Source organism: Oryx dammah, unplaced genomic scaffold, assembly GCF_014754425.2.
Source record: "Oryx dammah isolate SB20612 unplaced genomic scaffold, SCBI_Odam_1.1 HiC_scaffold_2, whole genome shotgun sequence".
Lineage (NCBI taxonomy): Eukaryota > Metazoa > Chordata > Mammalia > Artiodactyla > Bovidae > Oryx > Oryx dammah.
The window spans coordinates 137,725,239-137,735,314 of NW_024070186.1; positions in this window are offsets into that span (position 1 = coordinate 137,725,239).

Sequence of the window (10,076 nt, forward strand, 5' to 3'; positions counted from 1 at the left end):
TTGCCTCGCTTTCCTTTTTTCACACCCTCATCCATTTAATTTCTCCTAGAACTTACTCATTTGTAGAACTTGTAGACAACTAAGCTCATGATGTCTTTTTGTATACCATTCTTTTTTGTTTCTCAAAAATTTAACCCCGATTCATCTTTTGACACAGTGCTATTCACTTCTATGTTCTTTCCCCATGACTTAATTTGTTATTCTGATCAAACTTTTGCACACTTCTCTCTATTGTTTCTGATAACAAAGACAAACCCTCTGTTTCTTTATTGAATTTTTCTTTTATTGTCCAAAACTTGAGGCTAGTTCTATTTTAAGAATACTCAGTTCTCTCAAACACAGTCTGTTTCATCTTTTAAAAACTGTGGGTCCTGGAATCGGTAGACAAAGGCAATATCTTACCATTTCAGTCTAATTGCTCTTGAAAAGTAATTAGTGATCTTCTAGCTGAATCCAGTGGGAATTTTCAGTAGCATTGGACCTTCTTGACCACTATTTTTGAAATGCTTTTATCCTTTAGGTTCCTTAATATTTCTCCTAACTTTCTAAACGTTACCCTTATGAATACTTTTTTAAATCTTTTTTTCTATCTATTCCTTAAATTTTGGTGTTATTTAGCAGTTCAGACAAAGTCCTCTTTTCTTTTTACATGATTTACAGAACTTTCTTGAGCTAATTTTTTCATGTTTTCAATTATGTATGGCTTCATTCAAGTATGTCAGTGCCTTATATGAAGCAGTTTTCTCCTTAGATTTGTCCATATGGTACCTTTAAGTGGGTATTTCAAATTTAAGTTAAAGTCAACATGTCCTTTAAACCTATTTCTCTTACTGTCCCAAACTCCCATCCCTATCTCATTCAGTAGTACCTGCATCCAATATAGTCACCTAAACTAAATCCTGGCTCCCATACCTTGACCAATGGCCAGTCACCAAGTCCTATTGAATCTGTTTTCTAAATATCTCTATGATATGTCCACCTAGCTCTATTTTTATTGCCACCATTCTAGTTCAAATCAGTACCATCTCATTTTGAGATTAATTCAAAGTAGGCTCCTGTCTAGGACCATGCCAGGCTGAACATGCTCAATCTTATAAAAATTGGGTCCTTTCTCTTTCTTTTCTATCAGGATTAAAAATATAGAAATTCCTCTGATAGACTAAGGGATCCCTAATCAAGGCCATATTTGTAGGAAAGAAAAGCTGGAAAGTAGAGTCTGAAATGAATACCAGGTCCTGGATCTTTATGGGGGAGAGCTGATTCAGAGCCCCATCCAGATGCCGTCACCTCACCAAAGTGGGTGCATCTTAGATAAAACGATGCAGGTGCATCTAAGGATATCTCCTACTTGAGAGCTCCAGCATTTGGGGCTCAGTCAGTTTTGCTGCAGGACAGTCCTGAATGAGTGACAGTGAGAGAAGGATCAGCCTTCTCAGCATGGGAAGGAATCGCTGTAGCCTGACTGAATGAGCAAGGATGCCAACAGGAGGCCCATTACCAGGGGAAGGCACAGCCGGAGCCTGCACCGGGCTCACATTTTTGTAGATAGCCAGAGCGTCAGCAGGGCGCCCCAGGTGGCTCAGTGGTAAAGAATCTGCCCGCCACTGCAGGAGATGCAGTTTCCATCCCTGGGTCAGCAAGGCCTGGGGAGGAAAGAGCAACCCACTCCAGTGTTCTGGCCTGAAAATCCCACGAACAGAGAAGCCTGGTGCCTTATGGACAGGACTTAGCAGACATGCAGGAGGAGGCACGTAGGGCTTCAGTAGGTGGCGACACTGACAGCAACTTCATGAAGGAGTCAGCCAGCAAGACACGAGGCCCCGAGAGGAATGGAAGCCTTGTCAGGCTATAGCAGTGCTCTACTCTCAACTGCAAAGCAATGGTGTAGGAGGTGATGCTGTCTGGGCCACTTCCAAAGATGTCAAAAAAGCAGAAGTTTTGAGTCAGAGCTTCCTAACCTGTGGCAATGGGTTCACCGATGGGTTATTGAGTGCCTCAGCCCTTGGGATGGCTGGGCAGGGACTTGGGTAGCTGAAGCTCTCAGGATTCTTGCATCATTTATTGTAACGTTGCTAACAGTGCTATTTGCCTTGATGCTGTGGTGGAATATTGGAAAGTGGTGTAATATTGGGAAGTTCTGTAAATTAAGAAACATATAACCATCACGAGATTAAATGACAGTTCTAGTCCCTTCATATGACATACTGACTGATGCCTGATATAAACCAAAAGCTCACAGCCCAGAGGCTCTTCCTGCCACCTTCATGGTTCGGTTAATGTACACAATATAGTCAGTTATGTCTGTTTCCAGTCCTGTTTCTACCAACTGTATTTTAATTATTTATTCACCCGTGGTGGATTCATGTCAATGTATGGCAAAACCAATACAGAATTGTAAAGTAAAATAATAAATAAATAAATTTAAAAAAAAATAAATAAAATAAAATCACACACACACACACACACACACACACACACACAAATAATAATAATAATAAAATAAAAATGAATGAATGAAACTACTGCTGCTCCTGCATTTTCCCTCAGAATAGACTGATGAACAAGACTGATGAATTTTGTATCTTCATGTAACTTATATTTTAGCAGAAGAGAAAAACAATAAACACATGACTTATTATAATTATGACATTTATTAAATATCCAATAAAACAATTGCACTCATCTCACATGCTAGTAAAGTGATGCTTAAAATTCTCCAAGCCAGGCTTCACCAATACATGAACTGTGAACTTCCAGATGTTCAAGCTGGCTTTAGAAAAGGCAGAGGAACCAGAGATCAAATTGCCAAAATCTGCTGGATCATCGAAAAAACAAGAGAGTTCCAGAAAAACATCTATTTCTGCTTTATGCCAAAGCCTTTGACTGTGTGGATCACAATATACTGTGGGAAATTCTGAAAGAGATGGGAATACCAGACCACCTGACCTGCCTCTTGAGAAATCTGTATGCAGGTCAGGAAGCAACAGTTAGAACTGGACATGGAACAACAGACTGGCTCCAAATAGGAAAAGGAGTACGTCAAGGCTGTATATTGTCACCCTGCTTATTTAAACTTCTATGCAGAGTACATCATGAGAAACGCTGGGCTGGAAGAAACACAAGCTGGAATCAAGATTGCTGGGAGAAATATCAATAACCTCAGATATGCAGATGACACCACCCTTATGGCAGAAAGTGAAGAAGAACTAAAAAGCCTCTTGATGAAAGTGAAAGAGGAGAGTGAAAAAATTGGCTTAAAGCTCAACATTCAGAAAACGAAGATCATGGCATCCAGTCTCATCACTTCATGGGAAATAGATGGGGAAACAGTGGAAACAGTGGCTGACTTTATTTTTCTGGGCTCCAAAATCACTGCAGATGGTGACTGCAGCCATGAAATTAAAAGACGCTTACTCCTTGGAAGGAAAGTTATGACCAACATGAAAGAAAGTGAAAGTGAAGTCGCTCAGTTGTGCCTGCCTCTTTGCGACTCCATGGACTGTGGCCTACCAGGCTCCTCAGTCAGTAGAATTTGCCAGGCAAGAGTACTGGAGCGGGTTGCCATTTCCTTCTCCAGGGGATCTTCCCAACCCAGGGATCAAACCCAGGTCTCCTGCACTGCTGCTGCTGCTACTGCTAAGTCGCTTCAGTCGTGTCCGACTCTGTGCGACCCCATAGACAGCAGCCCACCAGCCTCCCTCGTCCCTGGGATTCTCCAGGCAAGAATACCGGAGTGGGTTGCCATTTCCTTCTCCAGTGCATGAAAGTGAAAAGTGAAGTCGCTCAGTCGTGTCCGACTCTTAGCGACCCCATGGACTGCAGCCTACCAGGCTCCTCCATCCATAGGATTTTCCAGGCAAGAGTACTGGAGTGGGGTGCCATTGCCTTCTTTAGTTGCTCAGTCATGTCCAACTCTTTGCGACCCCATGGACTGTAGCCCACCAGGCTTCTCTGTCCATAGAATTCTCCAGGCAAGAATACTTGAGTGGGTAGCTGTTCCCTTCTCCAGGGGATCTTCCCAAGCCAGGGGTCAAACCTGGGTCTTCTGTGTTACAAGTGAATTCTTTATCATCTGAGCCACCAGGGAAGCCCCATATCTACATGTATGTGCTTAGTTGCTCAATCATTCTGACTCTTTGCAACCCTATGGACTCTAGCCCACCAGGCTCCTCTACCCATGGGGATTCTCCAGACAAGAATACTGGAGTGGGTAGTTATTCCCTTCTCCAGGGGATCTTCCCAACCCAGGGATTGAACCCAGGTCTCACTGAAGGGAGATTCTTTACCATCTGAGTCACCCGGGAAGCCCATCTACGTGTAAACAAATATTTAAATATTTTCCTACCCTGTCCATAGCTAATTATGTTTCTGATTTACCTGGTCTAGACAGTATTGGACAAGACCTCTGTGAATATCCTGATAATGTAAGAGCCTTCTCTCTTAACTATTCATCTACTTTAGTCCTAGGCTTCTCTGTTTAACTATTCATCCATTTTAGTCCTATCATATGTAGAAAAAACTAAAATTTTGTATTCAAATTGAATGTGCTTTCCACATGCACTCACATGTCAGTGCAGTCACCACCAACAAAAACAAAGTTCATATAACACTTCCTTGGACTGCAGGAAAGATTACATGATAAACAAACAGTTGTCATTCAGTTATCTTTAATTATAGGACAAGGACTGAATTTATAAAGCATTGAAACTTTTACAAGTTTTCCAAGTTCTCTTATTTTTTATTCTAACTCACTGGTTACACTTTTCTGTCTTTGGTAATTCCTCTTTCTCTCAAACTCAGACTTTGAAGTTTCCCAGGGTCCTGTCCAGGGGTCTATCCACATTCTCTCAACAGTCTCATCCATTTTCATGGTTTAAAATACCATCTTTAAGAAGATGACTCAAGTCCTTACCCTATCTAAAATCCTGATTGAACTAGCTTGTCCCTTGATATTTCTATTTAGTAAAGAGGTATCTCAAACATAATATGGCCCAAACTTTTTCTTATTTCTCCAAATCTGCTCCTTACTCTTTTTCCTTATTTCAGTAAATACCATAGTGAATATGTCCCCCAAAAGACTTAAGGCAAAAATTAAGTTATTTTGATTTCTCTCTTTCTCATAATCACATATCCAATCGTTTGGACACAACCTTACTGATGTGCCAGTTTTGACTCTTTCAGCCTTCCAATCCTGGCTCCTTTTCAATTCAGAGTGACCACAGCATCCTTGTTTTTAACTCTTTAATTACCACTCATCACACAGAATAAAATCCACTCCTTACCCTGCTTTATCAATCTCATCTAGATTGTGCTTACCTTTACTCCTCTGACTAATTTCATATGTTGTTCAGTCGCTAAATCATGTCTGATGACATATGTGGTCCCATGGATGGCAGGCATGCCAGGCTTCCCTGTCCTTTACTATCTCTTGGAGTTTGTTCAAATTCATGTCCATTGAGTCAGTGATGCTATCTAACCATCTCATCCTCTGCTGCCCCCTTTTCTTTTTGCCTTTAATCTTTCCCAGCATCAGAGTCTTTTCCATGAGTCACCTCTTTGCATCAGGTGGCCAAAGTATTGGAGTTTCAGCTTCATCATCAATCCTTCCAATGAATATTCAGGGTTGATTTCCTTTAGGGTTGACTGATTTGATCTCTTTGTTGTCAAAGAGTCAGAATTAAGATTAAATGCCATTTTTCAGATCTTCCTGGCCATGTAATCTAAACTAGCACACTTTTTAACATTATCATTTAATTTTAATAATTGCATAGTGCTAGTCAGTAGTTAACATTTTTTCTCATTTATTATCTTTGCCTATCATGCTCAAAACTGTAAATTCCATGAATGTAGATTTTTATTATCTGTATCCACTTAGCAAATACTCTATTTATCAATCAATCTGTTTATCTAAGTTAAATAAAGAATGGTTGTATTACTGCAAGTGAATTGTATAGCCCTTGAAGAACAACTGTCATCTTAAATTTTCTAAAAATAATTACTTTGCTTTAATCTCCATTCATGAATAATTTAATTTTATGATGTATAAAATAATTATGGGGTTCTAAATGCCTAAACTATTTCTGCTGAAGTGATCCTATTTTCCATCTTTTGTTGAATTTGTTCTTTTAAAAATCTCCAAACAAAATAACATATGTAAGATGATATGCATTCAAAACTAAAAATGCATATATATTCTTTTAAAGATCTTTTAAAATTATATACTTTCTTAACAGCCACTGGACAAGGTCCATATACTGCATTAAATTCGTGTAAAATATGAGTTTTCTTCCAAAGGCAGATAATTAATTTGAACAATTCAAAACAGAAAGTTAGCATATTGTTGCACCATTTTCTGGAAGAAATCCTCTGTGAGCATGAATGGCTACTTAAAAGTCTGTGCCAAAGTTCAGCAACTCAAAACTATCAAGAAAACCCCATCAACACATTTCTGCTCATTTTAGGGGAGCATTTTAACAGGCTTTGTCAATGACAGAGAATGTCAGTGTCAGTGTGGATGCACCGAGGATTCGACCACCACTGAAAATTGTCTTACCTAGGAGTGAGGGTGGTTTACAAAAGACATGATACATATAGAGTAGAAATAAAACACTGTGAAAGCTAATGATTGGATATTTACAAAATACATTCATCAAATAAATGTACATTTCTTGTCTTCTTCCACAGTGATTGTTTCATTAGAGGCTTAATCATTTACCAAGTTTAAGGTGTCTGTCAGTTTAAAGTGGTTTCATTGTTCATTTTATATTTATCATTTGATATAAAACAGTGCATTCTGTCTCACAGGTACATATTCATTTAATCACCAATCTGTATATGTGCAACTTGCACAAGCCTATTTGGATCTTTATTTTGGTTTCTGTATGAGATTACTAAGATAAGCCATTGGTTTTCCATGGTGAAGATTTCAGACGTCTATGCAAAGCATGAGTAAAGTCTTTCATGTGCAAGACTGCTTAGGTGGATGTGTCACAGGTAGGGTGGCCTTGAGCAAAAGATGAATCAAAGAGCTCCTTCAGGAGCTTTTTCAAATGTGCTTTTCCTCCAGGCAACCACCTTCACTGGATACTGTATTTACTGTAATCCCTTAAAGTTGTGTATTTTGTGCCGACTTGAAATTTCAGGGGCTCATTCGGTCTAACTTCATGTCCCCCATGACTACCACTCTGTTTCTGTTGGATGAGGTTTCCTAGTCAAACAAGCCTCTCATAAAGCAGACCAGGTACCATTTCTGTTTATCCCTAAGTAGATGTTTCAGTTCCCTGCCAACCTATAGCATTATTCAAACAAGCCAATTAAAACCTCCCACAGATACTGGGCAGTTCTGGGGGTGGTGGAACCTCACTGTTTTGATACTGTGAAGACTGAATCCATGGCTGTTCATTTTATTCCTAGGTGCAATTCTGTGGGAACCAAGGACCTACAGATTGTCATACTGAGTGAAGTAAGTCAAACAGAGAAAGAGAAATATCATATGATATCCCCTATATGCAGAATCTAAAAAGAAATGGCATAAATGCACTTATTTAGAAAATAGGAACAGACTCATGGACTTAGAGAACAAACTTTGGTTACCTGCAGGAAGGGTGAGAGGAAGAGATAGGAGATCAATATGTAGACACTCCTATAATCTAAAATGCGTAACAAACAAAGACTTACTCTATAGCACCAGGATCTCTTCTCAGTGTTACATGGCAGCCTGGGGAGGGAAATTTGGGGGAAAATGGATACATGTGCATGTATGCCTGAGTTGCTCTGCTGTGTACCTGAACCTATCACAATGTGATTAATTGACTATAGTCCAATATAAAATAAAAAGTTAAAAAAATATATTTTTCATTAAGAAAAAAAACTACACAGGATACGATTTCTCAGTGGTTATTTTGGCAAAGTCCAAATGTTTGACAATATATTCCTTTGGTGTGTCAATGGGGAAAAAGACATACTTGTGTATTTGTAATAGGAATGCAAACTGGTTCAATCTCTATGAAGGGGGATTTGACAATACCTAGGTTTTCCTTGGGCTTCCCTTTTGGCTCAGCTGGTAAAGAATCCCGCTACAATGTGGGAGACCTGGGTTCAATCCCTGGGTTGGGGAGGTCCCCTGGAGAAGGGAAAAGCTACCCACTCCAGTATATTGACTGTTTCTGGGGCTTCCCTGATAACTCAGTTGGAAAAGATTCCACCTGCAATGCAGGAGACCACAATTCAATTCCTGGGTCAGGAATATCTGCTGGAGAAGGGATAGGCTGCCCACTCCAGTATTCTTGGACTTCCCTTGTGGCTCAGCTGGTAAAGAATCTGCCTGCAGTGCAGGAGACCTGGGTTCGATCCCTGGGTTGGGAAGATCCCCTGGAGAAGGGAAAGGCTACCTACTCCAGTATTCTGACCTGGAAAATTCCATGGACTGTATAGTCCACGGGGTTGCAAAGACTTGGACACGACTGAGCAACTTTCACTTTCACTTTCAGGTCTTCCCTGGTGGCTCAGATGGTAAAGAATCCACCTGTAACACAGAAGACCCAGATTTGACCCCTGGGTTGGGAAGATACCCTGGAGAATGGAATGGCAACCCACTCTACTATTCTTGCCTGGGGAATCCCATGGGCAGAGGAGCCTGATGGACTACAGTGCATGGGGTTACAATGAGTCAGACACGACTGAGCAACTAACACAGCAAAACTACGTATATGTTCACACTTTGACCTAGCAATCCTACTTCTAGGAATCTATCCCAATAATATGGTGACAAAAAGTTTCTTGTTTTTGTTGAGACATATTTCTTTCATCATGGGAGAAAGTAAATACAGATTAAGGTTAGTAGGCAAGGTCCCTGCACAATCACTCATGTCCAACTGTTTACAACCCCATGGACAGTAGCCCACCAGGCTCCTCTGTCCATGGAATTTTCCAGGCAAGAATACTGGAGCCAGTTGCTATTTTCTTCTCCAGGGGAATCTTCCTGACACAGGCATTGAACCTGTCTCTCCTGTGTCTCCTGCACTGGCAGGCAGATGCTTTACCACTGTGTTATCTGGGACCTGTTAAGTAAAAATCTTATAGTTCCAGTTGTTGTCCTTCAGTCTGTGACCCAATGGACTGCAGCATGCCATGTCTCCCTGTCCACCATCTCCCAGATTTTGTTCAAACTCATGTCCATTGAGTTTGTGATGCCATCCAACCATCTCATCCTCTGTCATCCCCTTCTCCTCCTGCCTTCAATCTCTCCCAACATCAGGGTCTTTTCCAATGAGTTGGCTCTTTGCATCAATGGCCAAAGTATTGGAGCTTCAGCTTCAGTTATCAGTCCTTCCATCAAATATTCAGGGTTGATTTGCTTTAAGATTGACTGGTTTGATCTCCTTGCAGTCCAAGGGATTCTCAAGAGTCTTCTCTAACATCACAGTTCAAAAGCATCAATTCTTCAGCACTCGGCCTTCTTTATGGTCCAGCTCTCCCATTGTACATGACTACTGGTAAAACCATGACTTTGACGAGATGGGCCTTTGTTGGCAAAGTAATGTCTCTGCTTTTAAATACATTGTCTAGTTTTGTCATAACTTTTCTTCCAAGCAGCAAGTGTCTTTTCATTTCATGGCTGCAGTCACCATCTGCAGTGATTTTGGAGCCCAAGAAAATTAAATCTGCCACTGTTTCCACTTTTGCAATGAAGTGATGGGATCAGATGCCATGATCTTAGTTTTTTGAATGTTGTGTTTTAAGCCAGATTTTTCACTCTCTTCTTTCACTTTCATCAAAAGACTAGTTTCTCTTCACTTTCTACCATTATAGTGGTATCATCTGCATATGTGAGGTTGTTGATATTTCTCCCTTCAATCTTGATTTGAGCTTGTGAGTCATGCAGCCCAACATTTCACATGATGTATACTGTATATAAGTTGCATTAGCAGAGCGACAATATACAGCCTTGACATACTCCTTTCCCAATTTTGAACCAATCTGTTGTTCCATGTCTGGTTCTAACTGTTTCTTCTTGTCCAGCATACAGGTTTCTCTGGAGACAGATAAAATGGTCTGGTATTCCTATCTCTTTAAGA